We start from the raw sequence: 19,466 nt of genomic DNA, 5'->3' as shown, positions 1-19,466 counted from the left end.
AATGTTTAAGATTTCAGTAGCCCTGCTGGACTTTTGTGATGCATGCCTTTAATCCCAGCTTTAGAGAGGCAGAGGCAGGCAGATCTCTGCGAGTTCAAGGCCAGCGTGGTCTACTTAGCAAGCGCAGGGACTAGCTCCAAAGCTACACCGAAAATCCCTATCTGGAAAATCCGAAAAAAATAAATTTTTTTTCCAGCCACACAACCCTGACCCACAGCCATCAGTTAAGTAGTCTTGACACTTTCTTTGACGCGCACCCACCCAACAGCCCAGTACACCAGGGACATGGGGGGTTGTATGCAGGGGTCATTTTTTCTAGCATGCCACAGCTGTAAATACTTGAGTTCTGGGTAAATTGGTGACACCACCCAACAACGATTTCCTACTTAGAAACTTGCCCTGCTAGCTCACTCACAGGCTCCATTGGAATTTCAGGCAATCCCCACTTCAAATACAAAAGCAAGGTCGGTATCTCTTCCTTGAAGCTGGAAAACTTCATGATGAACTCAGGTTTTGCCTGTGGGCTAGAACATCTCAGGAAAGAAAAAAGCTGAGCAAATCTTCCCTACCCAAGACAGCCTACCTCAAGGTGCTAATAGTTAGCAATCCTAGCTCAAGAGGCCAGCAAGCGGCAATGAAGCAATCTAAAGGTGGAGGGTGCAGGGGATAGCCACCCCTCCCACTCTTCCTTCTCCAGAAGATTCTTGGTTCCTTGGAGTCCAAAGTCTCTTGGTTTTGGAGTTGTGACTTACCCCTCTACCCTAGTTATCACATGGATAGCCAAATGATATCAATTACTTTTTACACACAGACAGAAGCCCTACTTTCCTTATTCCTGGTAGAGGTGGAAATTGTCTCGGCTTCTCACCAAGCTTATCCTGGTTAGGGAGGGTTCCTTCACTTGAGGCGAGAGTGCTGCAACAGTCTGGACACTTCCAAGTCCTCCTCCACAATTTTGAGTCTGGTATATGAGCCTATGTAGAGGTCTTCTCAAATTACAGATGGGAGACACCCATGAGAAATGTAACAATTGCAGGGAAAGGGAAAGCAATAGCTTTATCCCTTTGGAATGGGGGTGGGCCTAAGTCTATCAGCCTTTACTCCATGAGTATTTGATAGGGTACCTGGGATCTTCCCCTTTCCCATATTGGTACTGTTTAGATGTCCCCACCCCGTGCATGCACACACCGCACCACCACCACCTTCCTAACATTTCTCCTCAAAACACCGTCCAGGAACAGGAAACATTCATCGCAGAGCCTGCTTTGCAGAGAAGAATTCTACTCTTTAAACAGTCAGGTTTAACTTTCAGCTTGATGTTGAAGGAGGCAGAGGCCTGTGAGGATTCTTAGAGACACCTGGGAGCAGGAGCCATAGCCATGTTCCCCACAGCTGTTTGGAGTTGGGCTCTAACACACAAAGGTCATAAGATAGTCTAATTTTAACCCAAAGTACCAAGTAGCAACTACAGCAGGCCTGGTATGGCCCACATCAACTTGTCTTTGTGACAGACTGCTTGCTCTTACCAAGGTGGGAGTGTGGGCACCTTCTCAGCTCTGCCGAGCAAACTTTCCATCACTTCCTCAAACCTCAAGGATATAATCCAAGCAAAAGAGCTCTGCAATCTTTTCGTCATGACAACAACAATACAACAACATAATATAATGAACCTTTTTAGATACCATATTTTATACAGAAAAAAAGGAAGGAAAGGAAGTAGAACACAGCTCCATATCCACAACCCAGTGGTTAAGAATTCAGAGGAGGAACAGAAAGGTTTCATGACTTCAAGTTAGGAAAGGGAAAGTTTTTTTTCTTTATTTTCTTTTCTTTTCTTTTTTTTTAGACAGCACAAAAGCCCTGTCTGTGAAAGCAAAGCCCAACCTTCCTTCTTTGCTGGGTTGTGGGCCAGATCTTTGGAGGTAACATCCACTAGTCCTATAATTCATACAGATTCCAGGAAGGTGAGGGTTTGAGATGTGAAGCACTCAGCTACTCAGACACTGCTGTCCCTGCAAACTGCACTCACCTCTGCAGTATGTCTGGCTCAGGTGGGGGAAGGGCCACACATTGCCCAGGACCATGGCATAGGGTATGCAGGTAAGTAAGAACTGCTGGGGTTGTCCCACTTTGGTCGCCCCTTCTCCCCAACCCCAGGCTGGGCATATTTGGTTGGGCCCAGTCTTCCTGTGTGCTGGTCAGGGCATTCAGGGCTGCCCTTGGGCTGCAGCTCCTCATCTTCTGGCAGGGAGACCACATGCGCCAAGGGTGATTCCATCTTCTGAGACAACACTCAGGGTAGAATGGACCCACTCCTGTGCTCTCTTTTGGATTCCAGTCCCTTGTGTTTCCTGTTGTTCAGCTTTCTGTCCTGTCAGGCCCTGGTGTGTGTCTTCCCTGGTTGGCTGGTGCCTCCCCCCCTGGCCTTAACCTCAGTGGTAGCCAGTTCACACCCTCCCATTGACCTTTGGCCACATTCTTTTTCTCTGTCATGAGTCTCAAATTCTAGGATTTCTGGGCTCCTCAGACTTCCACTATTAAGGGTTACTGCAAAATATCTCATGAAGATACGATTGTGTGTAAGGAGTACGGTTTTTCTGCCCGCCGCTTGGTCTTGTCCTGCCTTGTCCCGCCGCCGCACCAGCCCCAATGAAAACACCAAGACTCCATATTTGATATTATGCTGTTGGCCAGGTGCTAGTTTCTAATCGGCTAGCTCTGTCTTAATTATTAACCCATTTCTACTGATCTATGTATTTCTCTTACCAGGGAGCTGGTAGGCATACTGCTTTCTCCAGACTCTCCATCTTGACTCCTCCTTACTATTTCCTCTTCCTCCTTGTCTCCTAGTCCCTCCTATCTTCCTTTTCTATTGGCCAACAGTGCTTTATTTATTAACCAGTATGAGAAACATATATAGAATAACATCTCCCACCATTGTGTCTGCTGATGTTGAACTGGAAACTGCAGAAAAACTCCGATCTATGTGCTTGTAAATTTCTATAGTATAAACGCTCCCACGATGGCACATCCTGAGCTACCAATAAGTGCAACGGGACACTATTGTTTTGGGTTCCCTCCCACCTTGCACGTACAGTGACACATGTAGCCTCAGGAGCACAACTGACAAGCAATCATAAATCATGAATTTTGAGCGTCCTGTCTGTTTTAAAATTTACACTTCACTCAGACCTCGGTCACAACTGTATTTAAAAATCATCTCAACAAAAGGGATGAATCTCAGTTCTCTGGGGTGTCCAGATTCCCAGTGCAGGTGACTCAGTCAGGCTTAGCCCCACCTGAGTGTTCCCAGGATGCAATTCAGGCTAATGGATGACTGCCTGTGGGTAGGAACTTCACTGTGCCTATCAGAAACACGATACAGAACATGATCAAGCTGAGTCGCCAGAATTCCTGAGGAAGGAGAGAAAGCAAGGATAGCTCTACGCAGGGTTCTATAGTCTTATCCTGCAAACTAAGGTTATACAATTTTCAATTATTTGCTCATCCTGGTGAGTCCACTGTTAATTAATCATAAGAGTTTCTAGTTTCCCTGTATGAGAGAGTCCAATCTCCTTAGCACTGTTGGCAAGACCTTGAGAGTTTTTGTTTGTTTGTTTTTTGTTTGTTTGTTGCTTTTGTTTGTGTTGCAATTCTTGTCCTTTAAAAAAAGAAAGATATGTTTTTATTTTATTTGCATATTCTACATATACATATGTATATGTACACACACACACACACACACACACACACACACACACACATATATATATATGTATATATATATATATAATGTATATACATAATACCTACTTGGAACTGGGGTTCTGGATGGCTATGAACCATCAACTGGGTGCTGGAGACTGGACCCATGGTCTCTACAAGAACAGCCAGAGCTTTTAGCTGTTGAGCCATTGCTCCAGCCTCCCCTTTGGAGATGGGATTTAGCTAGGTTGATTGTTTAGGTCGGGTCTTTAGTCTCCCTGCTTCAGCCTCTCAAGTTGGTAGGTTACAGGTGCATCCCACCTTCATGATTCATGTTGACTTCTAATTACATTATTTGAGATTTGATTTGGGGGAATTTCAGTGTGCTGATAAGAATGTATATTCTACAGCTGTTATATGAGTAAGCTTTTAAACATTATAATTGATCTTTTATCATTCTACAGTGATCTTTCTCTTTTCACAGTAACAAAATAAAGCAAAGCTACGTCCCCATGGAGAAACTGGCATTTGACTGTATGTGGAGAGCTCCTTGGCTGACCTGTTCAGTTTAGTGTCTTCTCACTCTACAATGTGTGAAAGGGAAATGAATTCTGTAGAAGCTATAGTTTGAGACCCAACATTTTGTGGGCAAGCAATCTGAAGCAGGGTATTCTGTGGAGATGTTGGTAACCCCGTCAATCACATGGCCTCTGGGATGATCATTTGACAGCTCTGAGTGTGATGGATAGGAAGGCAGGTATAACAAATGCATTTTTAATTTAGGGTGCTCTTTAATCTAAAGTGGGTTTAGCAGGTTGTAACCACAATGTGGATGGAAGAGTATCCTAACACAATCCAAGAATGCATTCCTGTGAGAATTCGGAGTGCTGGGGCTAGACAGAACGCTCACTGGTCAAGAGCACTGGCTGCTCTTCCAGAGGACTTGGGTTCAATTCCCAGCACCCACAAGGCAGCTCACAACCATCTGTAATTTCAGCTCCAGGGGACCTGACACCCATGACAAAACACCAACTCACATAAAATTAAAAAAGGAAAAAATGGAAAAGGGAAGAAACATTCTCAAGAAGAAAAAACAATTCTGAGTACCTGTGAGAAAACTTCCAAGAAAATAAAAGTCTCGTGACCTCAGTTTCTCCAAAACTCTGAATTGCTCTTGGAGGATTATTCTTCTACACCTCTCCCAGGTGTATCATATAGTTTGCTTCAGATTATTCTTGCCAACTGGCTATTATTACTTATTTATACCTCTATAGAAATTCTTGTTTTTTTTTTTCCCCATGTGCAGCCTGTCATTGTGATTATACTCAGCTTGAACTCATGAGAGCTTTACTCACATGATCTTTCTTAACACTCAAAGTGGATATTTCCTGATGTTCTTAATAAAGTTGGCTGTTGTGTGAGACTTTATTCCCCCTTTTTAGGCTCCATTCTCCCAGGTTCAACTACCTTTAGATCGGTAAACAGAGGCACATTTGCATTTCCTGATAGCATTACTTCACCTTTCTGATTTCCAAGAGCACAACTGTTCTGTTTTGGTGACTCCCCCTCATAACTAGAGATGTTCAACAGAGCATTTATATTTGTACAAGTTGCTCTGGATGTAAGTATGTCTAAACACAACTCGTACTTTCCCCTCTCCTTCAATAGGTTCTGACCATGCTCTCAGATTTGATTGCACATTGGCTTCACCTAAGTGCACCAGGCTCACTCCCAAGATTTTCTGACAAAGGCTCCTTGAAGCCAGTAGCATGGACCCTGAAAATTTTCAATGCTCCAGGGTGTCTAGAATAGCAGAGATGATGGGCACACTGAAAAAAGAATAGAATAATGATATAGGACAATGTTCCTCTTTTCACCTTTGAGGGTACATGGTTTTTGAGACCCTGTCTGTGACTGACCCTAGGAAGGCATGACAAGTGCAGAAAGGCAGTCACTATGCCTAGGTTGAGAGTAGGGGGACAGACACTTAAGTGTTCAGGAATAGAATCTGATGTATTATCACAGGGTACACCCACTCTTTGAGCCTAAAATCCATCTGATGATACAAAATGGGGAAAAAAGAAAATGGAAAAGGAAAGAAAGATACAAGTAAACTGAGGAAGCAAGAGATAGCAGAGATTTGAGGGCAGAGAACAGACTGCCAGTTCTGCTATCTAAAACAGGCATGCGCACAGAGGAAAGGTGATTTTCCTATGGATGTGGACCTGCAGCTTCTCTGCCTCCTGTAGCAGGCAGGATCTGGGGTCTCCTTACCTCTTTAGCCCATACACGTAGCACACAGCTATGGTCTCCACCAGCACGATGAGCAGCAGAGACAGTGTTGCTGCATAGTCATTGAAGATGTCAAACCAGTAGTTCCCAGCCTCCATGGTGAACTTGTGCCGATGGCACAGTTGATGAGGCACACCAGACCTGGAACACAAGATCATTGCTCATCTCTCTGAGACTCCCTGACTCATCCCACATTGGATGTCAACAAGAGCCATCGATCCCTAGGTGTGCTTTGGAGGGTGAGTTCCCACATCAGCTATAGGAGCTGCTTTGTAAGGTATTTCAGAGCAGGAAAACAACAACAAAAGTCAGGGTGTTGCTCTTCGGGGGATATCATAATGGTTGAAAGTCTGGGAATGCTGAAGATACCAAAAACATAGCCCCTGAGACTGTGAGAAGTGGACTTAAATGTGGTGTGGGGCCCTAGATAAGGATTGGTTTGGGAGGAAACTGCAATTTACATTTATGTAGGTGTTCTCACTTGCCAGGCTCTGGTCATATACCAGACCAGATTAAGCCTCCAAGGTAGTAGTCAGAGATCCCTTTTATACCGGGGTTCCAGGGCTCAGTGTTGTCAGATAACTCCCTGTAGCACAACATGGCAGAGTCAATATTTGACTATTTCCAGGTTTTCTTCTGACTTCCAAAGGCTTTCCATGGTGCCTCTGAATTCTTAGTAGCCCTTCCCACTGCCATACCATACAATGTCAGCCAGTGGGAGGTTCCCTCAGGAGAGGATTAAGTGCTGGATTGGGAGCTACTTGCCTTTGTACTGTGGACCACAGAGACCCAAATTCAGAAAAAAAAATACCAGGTGCTATCAGGCTTCGAGGAACAGGGAAGAGGATGCTTCCCACATGATAGCTAGGACATGTGATCAGACATGACATTATCTATCCTGAATATAGAGCCATCGGAGGCACAGGAGTGTTCTTATGATCCTGGCTGGGTGGCAAGATGTTGAAATTAAAAATGGGTCTCTGTGGTACACATTACATGTACATACAGCTCCTAGAACAACTTACCCAAGTGGAACTGAGTATTACCCTAGCAGGAGCACAGCTACACCCATGCAGCCCTTCTGGAGTTGTCTTAGAATCACACGGCCCCTAATTAGACCCTTCCACTGATTGTCTTGCATTTTGTCACCCACCCATGCCCTGCCTCCACCTTCTGGTGTCCTGAATGAAATGGCCTCCTTGGGCAGGTAGCACGAGATGACCTTGCTGTCCGTCAGAGGGGTGAGTATGGCTGCTGTGTTTCCAAGCATGCTCCCCAAACCCAGCATCAGCAGCATGAAGATGTAGAGAACTGACCAGAGCCGGGACACTTCCATGTTTTTAATGGCCTCAGTGTAGACAATGAAGGCCAGGCCCGTGCCCTGGACAGCCTGCTGATGATTAAAAGACACCAGATACACATGTGAGTCAGAGGGGACAAGAATGAAACACCATAGTTCAAATGTGGAATGTCTATCCTCCCTGTCTTGCTGCACTCTTAGAGGTGTGTAACTGTAACACCAAAAATAAAAACCCAGAGACAGATATTGGGGTTCAAGCTCCAAGCCGAAGGTTTGAGAAGCAAAGCAGCCGAGCCACTAGCACTTACATCTACCTCAGTCTAAAAGGGGGTGATCCTGTCTCTGCAAGTTCTCCAGCAAACCTCAGACTGCTACCTCTCCTCAGGGTGGCTAGAGATTAAATCTCACAATGCACCCTGAGACATTGGGTTCCTGTCTTTTATATGCCTCTCTAGAGCTGGGATTAAAGGCCTGAGCTCTGTTAATCTTTTAGACTGATTCACTCTAGTGTATCCCTGGGAGGTCTCGAACTCACAGAAATCTACCCAAAGGTGTGTGCCACCACTGCCTGGCTAGCTAGTATCGTTTCTAGGATTAAAGATATGTATCACCATTGCCTGGCCTCTATAGTTTGTTGCTGGCTTTGCTTTCTGAATACTCAGGCAAGATTTGATGAATCATAAATAATATATCATCACATATAACTTTCAGAGCTGAGCTCTCACTGGAGAAATTAGATCATTGAGTAAGTGTCTTGAGATTTTATAGCCCGATGTCACTGATGTCACTTCCTGTCTGTTCTTTGCTTCCTTGTCCATCAATTGTTAGAGTCTTAGGCTCATGAGTCTATTGTCATGAATTGTACAATCCTTCTCCACCATGATAGATTGTACCTCTCACTCCAGAAATAAAATAAATGCCTCACTCATGACCGTGTTAGGTATTTGGTTATAGAAACACAATTTTGTATTGACTGATACAAAAATGTAAATAAGCTCAATGGTGTAAGCACAGTGGGAATAGTAGGTGTCAGGAGCAGATAAGGATAACATGACACTGTAATTTTTAAGTGAATATTAGATATCACACAACAATTATTTCACTATTATTATCAGGAGCCATCAATTCTTAACAATGTCAGTGTTAAAAATACACCCTACTGGGGTACTCTGATCTCACTTTCCTGCCCATGACTACCACAGAAAGCACCACAAATCGTAGACAATTGGAATCAATGACTTAAAAAATAGTCTTTTCAATGATTAATATTATTATTGGTTTAAAAGGTCACTGTAATGTTAATATTGGATTAGATATGGCTGAAGAGAAAATTAGTGGACAGGGAGTTATTTCTCAGGGTAATTCTGTTCAATCGAATGTAGTTTGACCTAAAGATGCACTTAAATTGGACTAATGGTGACTTTGTACACTGTGAAACTTAACCTAATCACATCAGCCAGCCTCTAAGAGCCAGGTAGTCAACTGCTTAAAACAAGGTTCAAAGAAAGCAAATATAAGTTTTACCCAACGAAAACTCTGTATACTTCTTTTCATTTTCTTTTTAAAATTTTATTTTATATGCATTGGTGTTTGGCTCACATGCATGTCTGTCTATATATGTGTGTATGTGTGTGTGTGTGTGTGTGTGTGTGTGTGTGAGAGAGAGAGAGGGAGAGAGAGAGAGAGAGAGAGAGAGAGAGATCCTTTGGAGCTTGAGTTACAGGGTGCTGAGAATTGAACCCATGTCCTCTGGAAAAACAGATAGTTTTCTGAACCACTGAGCCATCTCTCCAGCCCCCTCATTTCCACTTTCTATATATAATTTTCTTTTCTTTTGATATCCTGCACATGTGAGGGTAGAACATTCTGAATTTCATTTTGCCCAGTATGTTTTCTAACTACAGAATCAAGCCAATTAAGATCTATGAAAGTGATTCTGTCTTACTTATTTTCTGTTGTTGTGACAAAATGCCATGACCAAGGCCACAGAAAATAAAGTGTTTAATTTGGGGTGCATGGTTACAGAAGGTTGGAGTCCATGGCCATCATGGAGAGAACATGGCAGCTGGCAGGCAGACATGGTGTTTGCCCATGAGCGCTTATATCCCTTTCTGCAAACAGGAGGCAGAGGGAGCTATTTGGGAATGTCCTGGGCTTCTGAAACCTCAGGCCCACTGCCAGTATCAGTACTCCTCCAATGAGGCCACACTTCTTAATCCTTCCCAAGAAACTCTACCAACTGGGGCCAAGTATTCAAACATATGCGCATATGGGGGCATCACACCCCACACCTTGGCTGCCATAGGCTTGTGGCCAGATCATAATGTGAAATGACTTTTGTCCAACTCTAATAGTCCCATCAGTGTTAACACTTTTAAATTTCTTCTGAGAACTACGGCAGCTTTTAATTATAACTCCTTGTAAAATCAAAAAGTAAATTATATACTTAAATGTAAAACAGCATAGAATATACATTACCATTTCAAAAGGGAGGAATGAGAATATAGTTAGAAAATACTGGACCAAGACATGACAGAAATCCAGCGGGGCAAACTTCAAATCCTGTATCTCTAATCTGTTGCTAATAGGCAAATGGAAATTCAGGAGGGCAAACCCCAAATCTTAAAGCTCTAATCTGCTGCCAATGGGCTTAGATGGCTCTTCCCTTCAAGTTCTGCTGGCTACAACATGTGACTTTCTCTCTTGATTTGGTCCCAAGCTTCTTGGTAAGTATTTCCTATGATTTTGACATCTCCAACATCTTGAGGCCTCCAACCCAATCCAGGCTTCATTTTCATAAATTCACATATAGCTTCTCTGGTTTCCTTGAAGGGATTCCCATGCCAAACACCTCGCTTCAGAAGCTTTTCTTAACTGTGGAGGAAGATTCTACAACTCCTTTACTCATGTATCATTCAGGGATCTAAAGCCAGAACGACCTGGCCAATGAAGCCATGTTCAGTCATTTGAGTTGGAGCCTGTTCCCCTTCTTGAATTATATTTGCATAACATTTTCCCCCATTGCAGCTTTTTAGAAATACAAAAGGCATTTCCTTTTTACAAGTTTTAGGTTGAGCTGGAGGGGTCTTCACCCAAAGACAACACTCCCTTTATTCTGTTTCACACCAGGTATCTCCTTATATTAGTGCTCTTTCCCCTCCTCAAACTGTGCATTTTGTGTTTCTTTTTGCCCTGCTTATTATTTTTATGGTAGCTACACATGAAAGTGATTACTAAAAACCATGCAATAGAGTTAATAATTGGCTGTTTTGAAATCTCCTCTGCCTATAAAATTAGTCCAACTATTTCAATTTGCCCTCAGGCAGAAAGCATCCTCATTTTTTCCCCAAGCACCACAAGAATGGTTCCTAACACTGTCACTAATACTGTTGCCCTCTGAAGTTTCTTGAGCTGAGCATCCATAACCCACAATGATCTTAGCACTGTTTTCTCCAAGCTCTGACTAGGATGTCCATTCAACCCTGCTTATAGCAGTCATCAGCTTTCCTAATCCAATTTCCCCAGGTTTTCCATATTCCTTCCAAAAGCAGCATGGCCAGCTTCCTGTCACAGCAATACCCCACCACGTAGTACCAACTTTTGTCTTCCTCACTTTCCTGTTGTCACGAGAAAACACTATGACCAAGGCAACTTATGAAAAAGAAAGTGTTTAATTTGGGGCTCATGGCTGCAGAAGGTTAGAATCCATGATCATCATGAGGAAAGCATAGCAGCAGGCAGCAGGCAGGCAGGCCTCAGGCAGGCAGGTAGGCAGGCATGCAGGCAGGCAGGCAGGCATGCAGGGATACAGCAAGCAGCAGGCAGGCAGGCAGGCAGGCAGACACACCTCTTCCAACAAGGCCACGCCTCTTAATCCTTCCTAAACAGTTCTACCAGCTAGGGAACAAGTATTAAAACATGTGAGTTTATGGGGACATTCTCATTAAACCACCTCAGATTCCCTTTTAACAACACAGAAGGAAACCCAATGAAATGATGACATGGAGAGTGTAATATGTAATCAAAGAGGTATAAAACCTGTGGAATAGGAGGGAGAAGATTAACATAAATCTAAATGAAGATCTTCAAGGAGAAAAGACATAAACACAGGTGACAATTAAGACATAGTATGTATGAACTTGCCAAAACTGAGAAGAAATCATGGATTCATAAATCTAGCAGGTTTAATAGTGTTTAGGTTCAGGCCTGGATGAGGTAATAAAAACCCACCCATACTAAATTCACTAAAGATGCCAAAGACAAAGGGACATATTTAGGGAAGTCAGAGAAAGGACTGCTCACTTATAAAAATAAAAGAAGGGCAGACAAGACAGTTCAGCCAGTAGATTTGTTTGTAATGCAGGCCTGAACTTATGTTCAATCTCTAGAACCCATGTAAAGGTAGGAGAGAATTGAATCCACAAAGTTGTCCTTTGACCTCCACACATGCACGCGCACACACACACACACACACACACACACAATTAATTTAAATCAAAATAAAAGAAAAATTCAGCAGCAACGATTGAAACCAGAATTATAAGGCAAATGTTATCCAAGTATTGGGAGAAAATAACTGTTAACAAAAAAAAAAAAACTACTCTTGGCACAAGTTCTTTAAGAAAAGGGGCCAGGGGCTGAAAAAGTGTCTTGGTGTTTAAGAGCGTTCATATGCTTCTGTGCCGAAGGACCTGGGTTCAATTCCTAGTACCCACAGTGGCTTACAGTGTGGCTAACTCTGGTTCCAGAGATCTGACAGCATTTTCTGACTTCTATGGGCACTGGGAATGCACATGGTTCATGTAGACAAAATATACATAAAACAATGTTTAAAAAGACTCTTATACATTGCCAGGCAGTGATAGAACACGCCTTTAATCCCAGCAATCAGGAGGTAGAGGCAGGCAGATCTCTGAGTTTGAGGCCAGCCTGGTCTACAGAGGGAGTTCCAGAAGAGTCTCGGATACACCGAAAAACCCTGCCTCAAAAAGATGCAAACAAACAAACAAACAAACAAAAATAAGGAAAAAAGAATGACAGAAAACAAATGGGGCCAAATGTTTATGTGGAAGCAAAATCTAACAAAGTTTACAGTCCCTAAATCTTGCCCTGTCCAGGCATGATGGCTCACACCTTTAATCCCAGAACTCAGAAGGCAGAGGCAGGCAGATCTCTGTGAGTTCGAAACTAGCCTGGTCTACAAAATAAGTTTTAGGACAGCCAGAGCTGTTACACAGAGAAACTCTGTCTTGAAAACACATCCTTCTCCCCCCCCCCCGATAAACAAAAAAACTTGCCTTATAAGACAATATTTTAAAGAAGATTTATTTAGTTATATGCATATGTACATGTACATGTGTGTTTGTGTACCATGTGTGTGCAGGTGCCCACAAGGCCAGAAGGAAACATCGGATGCTTTGGGGGGTGACTTTGAACTACTTGATGTGAGTGTTGGGAAGTAAATTCCGGTCTTCTGGAAGAACACGAAGCTTTTCTAACTGATGAACCATCTATTTAGCCCCACAGGAAGGTATTTTAAATCTAGCTCCTCTCTCCCAAAGATAGCTGGAATGCAAGAAAGAGTATTTACAAATAAAATTGTGTGTGTGTGTGTGTGTGTATTTGTGTGTGTGTGTGTGTGTGTCCATCCCTGAGCCCAGGGACATATCTCACTGCCTTATGCATCCTAAGTTTGCGGTATTTAGAAAGTTATAGGCTCAAAGGGCCAGAACTACATGACAATAATGTTTAAAATGGAAGAGGAGAACCAGGTCTGGCACACACCTTTCATCCCAGCACTCAGGAGGCAGAGGTGGGAAGATCAGGATTTCTATATCATTCTTCTGTCTTTAAAAATGCAAAGACAGGAAAGACAGGAGAAAGTGATCTAAAATTCTTTCACTTTTTGAAAGGGAACTCATGAATACTCTCTAACATTAAGCTGTGTTAAGTTAAATATTAATTAAGAGATTTCAGGAAGGAGATATGAAAGTCCAAATTTCAAACAGTAGAGAATATATATTAGAAAGGAAAGGAAATAAGAGAGAGAGAATGGCAGGAGCAGGGGAAAGAAAGTAATTCTAAAAACATAAAATAAAATAAAATCAGTAATTATAACATCTTGGACATAAAGCCAATCTCAAAAACAAGCAAGGAAAAACTAAGTGTCAGAACCAAAAGAAGGCAACTGAATGGATGCCAAAGCTTAGAACAGGTGCCATAGTTGCCCAAGTGGGATCTAGATCTCGAAGCCTGGGTGTCAGCGTCTTGGTGTCTGAGTTGTGCAGGAATGGAGGGTCAGGCTATAGATCCTGTAGGCAGGGCCCAGAGCTCTACAACATTGCTGGTTAGTTTTATGTCAACTTAACACAAACTACAGTTATCTGAACAGAGGGGACCACAACTGAGAAGATGCTTCCATAAGTTGCAGGGCATTTTCTTAATTAGTGAGGGGGAGGGGAGCAGCCAGTAAGCAGCACACCTCGTGGCCTCTACATCAGTTCTTATCTACAGGAATCTACCTTGAGGTCCTGATGGAGGTGTAAGACAAATAAACCCTTTCCTCCCCAACTTGCTTTGGGTCATGGCCTTTCTTCATAGCAATTATAACTCTAACTAGAACAACAAGCAAAAAGAGGAAAGTGTTGTATCTCTCCGTGGACAATGGTACACCCCAGAAAACAAAAGAACAAAAAAAAAAAAAAAAAAAAAAAAAAAAACAAAACAAAACAAAAATAATGGAAAGATCTCCCATGCTCTTGCTTAGGTAGGATTAACATAGTAAAAATGGCAATCTTACCAAAAGCAATCTACAGATTCAATACAATCCCCATTAAAATCCCACCACAATTCTTCACCGATAATAATCAACTTTATATGGTAAAACAAAAGACCCAGGATAGCCAAAACAACTCTATACAATAAAAGAACTTCAGAAGGCATCACCATTCCTGACTTTAAACTCTACTACAGAGCTATAGTTCTGAAAACAGCCTGGTATTGGCATAAAAATAGACAGGTAGACCAATGGAATCGAATTGAAAATCCTGATATTAATCCACGCACCTATGAACACCTGATTTTCGACAAAACAGCTAAAATTATACAATGGGGCGAGGACAGCATCTTCAACAAATGGTGCTGGCAAAATTGGATGAGGGTGTGTAGAAGACTGCAGATAGACCCATGTCTGTTGCCATGCACAAAACTCAAGTCCAAATGGATCAAAGACCCCAACATCTATCCAGCCACATTGATCCTCTTAGAAGAGAAAGTAGGAGGTACCCTTGAACAAATTGGTATAGGAGACCACTTCTTGAACATAACTCCAGGGGCAAAGACACTGAAAGAAACAATTAATAAATGGGACCTCTTCAAACTTAGAAGCTTCTGTAAGGCAAAGGACACAGTTGACAAGAACAAATGGCAGCCCACAGACTGGGAAAAGATTTTCACTAATCCTATATCTGACAAAGGGCTGATCTCCAAAATATACAAAGAACTCAAGAAACTAGTCAACAAAACACCAAATAACCCTATTAAAAAATGGGGTACAGAACTGAAGAAAGAAATCTCAATGGAGGAAATCAAAAAGGCTGAAAGACACTTAAGAAAATGCTCCACATCCTTATCTATCAGGGAAATGCAAATCAAAACAACTTTGAGATACCATCTTACCCCTGCCAGAATGGCTAAAATTAGAAACACCAGTGATGACTTATGTTAGAGAGGATGTGGAGAAAGTGGAACACTCCTCCACTGCTGGTGGGAGTGCAAACTCATACAGCCATTTTGGAGATCAGTATGGCAGTTCCTCAGGAAAATGGGAATTAGTTTACCACAGGACCTGGCAATCCCCCTTTTAGGCATATACCCAAAGGATTCACATCCATGCAACAAAGACATCTGTTCAACTATGTTCATAGCAGCATTATTTGTAATAGCAAGAACCTGGAAGCAACCTAGATGCCCCTCAATTGAAGAATGGTTAATGAAGATGTGGCAAATCTACACAATGGTATACTACTCTGCAGAAAAAAATAATGGTATCTTGAAATTCGCAGGCAAGTGGATGGCACTTGAAGAAACCATCCTGAATGAGGTAACCCAGTCACAAAAAGAGGAACACAGTATGTACTCACTCATATATGGATTTTAGATATATATCAAATGATCACCAGCCTATAATTCACATCACCAGATGAACTAGGATACAAGGTGTATTCTAAGAGATTCATATAAAGTCCCTTACAGAACTGGGAAGGGGCAAGTCCCCCAGAGCTCAGGTGAAGTGGGGGAGGACAGCGAATGGAGAGAGAAGTAGGAGAAAATGAGGGGGAGGAAAGTAAAACATGTGCGACCAGGAAGATCGAGCCTGGTTAGGAATAGAATATAGGAAAGAGAGAGAGAGTGAGACAGAGACAGAGAGAGAGAAGATAAAAGAGGGATCCAATATTGGTTTGAAGATAAAATTGAACACAAAGAAAGGTCGAGAGAACAATAAGATTGCTCTCAACTAACAAGTTGAGCTTATGTGGAAAGACTATCATAAATGCCCTTCCCAGAGAGTGAGATCAACAACTAACTTCTCCATGGAGCCCTCAACTAATGCCTGCTGAAAAAAGGATCAAACACCCATACATAAACACTGAGTCGAACTAGAACCTACATGCAGATGGAGAGGACAAGACCATGCAGCAGAAACTCATAGAGACAGCTTAACTGAACAAGGAGGAGCTAAGGGCCACTAGACTGATAGCTGGGAAGCCAGCATGGGACTGACTCAGGCCCCCCTGATTATGGGTCTCAGCCAGAAGGACTGAGCAGTCTAAGAGACCCCAGACAGCGGAGCCAGGATGTGTCCCTGGTTCACAAAAGAACTTTGCAAACATATCTCCCATGGAGGGATAACTGCCTTAATCTAGAGACAGGAGAGAAGCCCTAGTCCCTACTTCACAGAACCTGTCAGATCTACATGACCCCAACTGGATGGCACTCCCCTACATATGGAATTGGGGTGGGGGGATGGGAGGGGGAGGGTGTTTAGAGTGCATGTGAGAGGGCAGAGAGGGTAAAAAGGGAGGGAAGGAAGGAGGGAGGGCTCAGGGGAGTGAGCGAGGGAGGGAGGAGGGAGGGAAGGAGAGGGAACTGGGATCGACATGTAAAATAATATATTAAACAAAAAAAAAAAAAGTAAAAAAGTGCTTTGACTCCAAAATTTAAGTTGAAGGACAAGTTACTGGGGAAAAGGATTTCTATTTTTGTTTCCACAGAAAATGAAAAGATGTGGATTCCTTCCAGACTAATGTGGTTTGATCATGCCAGACTGCCTGAAACAGAATACAAGCTGATCCTACATTCCAAACAGCTAGACAAAACATCCCTACAAACTACAGCCAGGATATCTGAATCTTCTTCGTATCCCCCAAGACAGCGCCCCTTATCAGCAGGAAGTAGTTTGGAAAGAACGACACCCAAATTCCCAAATATTGTATATAAATGTTTGTTTTCATTTAATGGGACTATTATATAAAATTAAATAAAATTAAAAAAAATAAAAAAGAGAAAATCAAAACAAAACAAACAAACAAACAAAAAACAAACAACTACTCCCTAACCTAACCAATAAGCAAAGGCCATGGAACCTTTATCCTGGCCTTGAAAGTATTCTCTAAAAGCAGTCTGAAAAAGTCTTTATAGTAAATCTAAGAACTAGTCAGAGTGTTCACCTAAAACTTGGAATTTCACTGTGTTCAAAGTACAGGAAAACAATTGTGCCTGAGACTCCAATAAAATCAATAATAATAGTGAAACCACAATAAAAAAAGGGTTGAAATACAGACACTGAAAAGAAATGTGCTAAATTATATCCACAGGTTATAGGATAGTTTATAGAGAAAATATGAGCAATCTGTAGTTGTGAGAATTCATTAGGAAATGCATCAAGATTTCAAGGTACAAGACTAACATACAAAAATGTTTGTTTCTTCTGCCACCAACATAAACAACCGTAGAAATAAGGAGAAAGACACTATTTACAATAGCAATGTAACAGAAGATATGCAAAGACATTCACAAAGGAAATTATCTGACAGACTTAGGTGAATGAGAGAAAGCATGTTCCTAAATCAAAACCCAATCCCCAGGAACAAAGATGGAGGGAGAGATAACACTCTTCCATATCCCTACAGAGTTTAAAGCAAATCCTGTTACAACTAAAAGGTGAGCCACAAGAGAAGGCCACAGTCAACAACAGAGAGTAAGAAAATATAAAATTCAAAAATACTTAATGTTGGATTTACAAGGCCATTCAGGGCTACACCAGAAGTGAATCAGTCTAAAAGAGAAACAGAGCTCACAGCTTTAATCCCCAGCACTAATATATAAGATAGGAGCAGGGCATTAAGTATTTACTCTTGGCAATTAGTCTCCAGCTTGCTATGAATAATATCTCTCCAGCCCTGGTACAGGACAGAGCTCTCTGGTAGCCTGGATGCTTTGCTTCTCTGATCTTCATTGCTTCATTAGTTCATAAACAATGTATCAACCACAATCATCTTACTTGAGCAGCTTTTTATGACTTCTTTTTGTATTTTTATAGTAATTCCTCTATTCTTACACCTCCAACATATACTTTCCCTCTAAATTATACCAGAAAGAAGGGGTAAAGAGGGAGGATAGAGAGAAGGTGAATAAGAATAAGGAGCAATGAAACTTATGTATTAAAATGCCATAATTAAATTTGTTTTTTATGTATTTACTATTTTAAAAATGTCATTACTTAGTACAACTGCTAACAAAACAATATTATTTATTTAAGTCTCCCCCTTACTCTGTGAATGTGTGTGTGAGTTCCTAAATATTTTCTTCATGCTACTGACTATTTCTTTTATTGCACAGAAAGATCTTTCTTTGATGTAATCCCACTGGTTTTTACTCTGTTGCAAGTTTTGGGGTCTTATCCCAAAACATAGGTACACACAAACCTATGTCTTCAAGTGTTTCCCCTGTTTCCCCTTAGACTTTTCATACTTTTGGACTTTTGTACAGCATGTGAGATGTGGATCTAGCATCAGTAATTGATATGATGGCTTTCCAATGTATTCTCTTGGTGTCTTTGATAGAAATATGTGGATTTCCAGGTACTCTACTATGTTGTACTTGTCTCCTTGTCTTTTCTCAAGCCAATACCAGACACTTTGTAGACAGCCTTAAAATCAGGTATTGATATGACTTCAGTTTCGTTCTTTTATTCAATAGTGTCATGTAGATTTTAAGATTTTTTTTCTGATTCTATGAACATTATTATTGGTAAGGATTGAGCTGAATCTGTGAACTGTCTTGGGTAGTATGAACACATTAATAATAATAATAATAACAACATTAATAATAACAAAAACAACAATAATAATAACAACAACAACAATAATAATAAGAACTCTGTGATGGTTTGAATGAGAATGGTGCCCACAGGCTCATATATTTGAGCCCTTGGTTCACAGTGGGTAGAACTATTTTAGAAGGTTAGGAGAGATGGCCTTGTTGAAGGGAGTGTGTATGCCATTGAGGGAGCCCAGACTGAACCCAATCCTCTCTTTTTTTCTACAATGTCCTACCTCTTACTCCTTCCACATTCACCCTTCCCCTCCCTCTGCCTCTTGCCTGTGGATTAGATATAAGCAGGCATTCTTCCTGCTAGCCTGCTGCCATGCTTCCTTCCACGATCATAGACTCAAAGCAACTGTAGGCAAAGCCTCAATTAAATGCTTTTTTGATAAGCATAGAACATAGTACATAGTACAGAGTACAGAGTACATAATACATAGTGTCTCTTCACAGGAACAGAAAATTAACTAGGACATCTGCTCCATAGAGTATCTTTCCTTTCCTGGAGTCATCTTGACATCTTTCATTAGCATTTTGACTCTTTTATTGTCAATACCTCTCATTCCCTTAATTCTATTTATTTAGAGCTGAAACAACTGGAGAGCAAAGAGTCCACCTTAAAAAATGGGCAAAGAAATGGGCTACATAGACATTTCTTTAAAAAGAAATGAGGGGACGTCAGGGCTGGCTCACTGGTTAAGAGCGCCTGCTGCTCCTGCAGAAGACCTGGGTTCAGTTTCCAGCACCCACGTGGCAACTCATAACCACTGTCATAGCCCTCTTC

The 19,466-nt window shown here is 41.8% G+C and overlaps 1 pseudogene; it reads right to left on the bottom strand.

Moving 5' to 3' along the window:
- Nucleotides 1-19,466, bottom strand: part of LOC127214739 (sodium- and chloride-dependent transporter XTRP3-like) — a 104,158-nt pseudogene that overhangs the window by 75,843 nt on the left and 8,849 nt on the right.

This window comes from Phodopus roborovskii, unplaced genomic scaffold, assembly GCF_943737965.1.
Source record: "Phodopus roborovskii unplaced genomic scaffold, PHOROB, whole genome shotgun sequence".
Taxonomy (NCBI): Eukaryota; Metazoa; Chordata; class Mammalia; order Rodentia; family Cricetidae; genus Phodopus; species Phodopus roborovskii.
The sequence above is the reverse complement of the archived record's forward strand: the minus strand, read 5'-3'. Positions and strand labels throughout refer to the sequence as shown.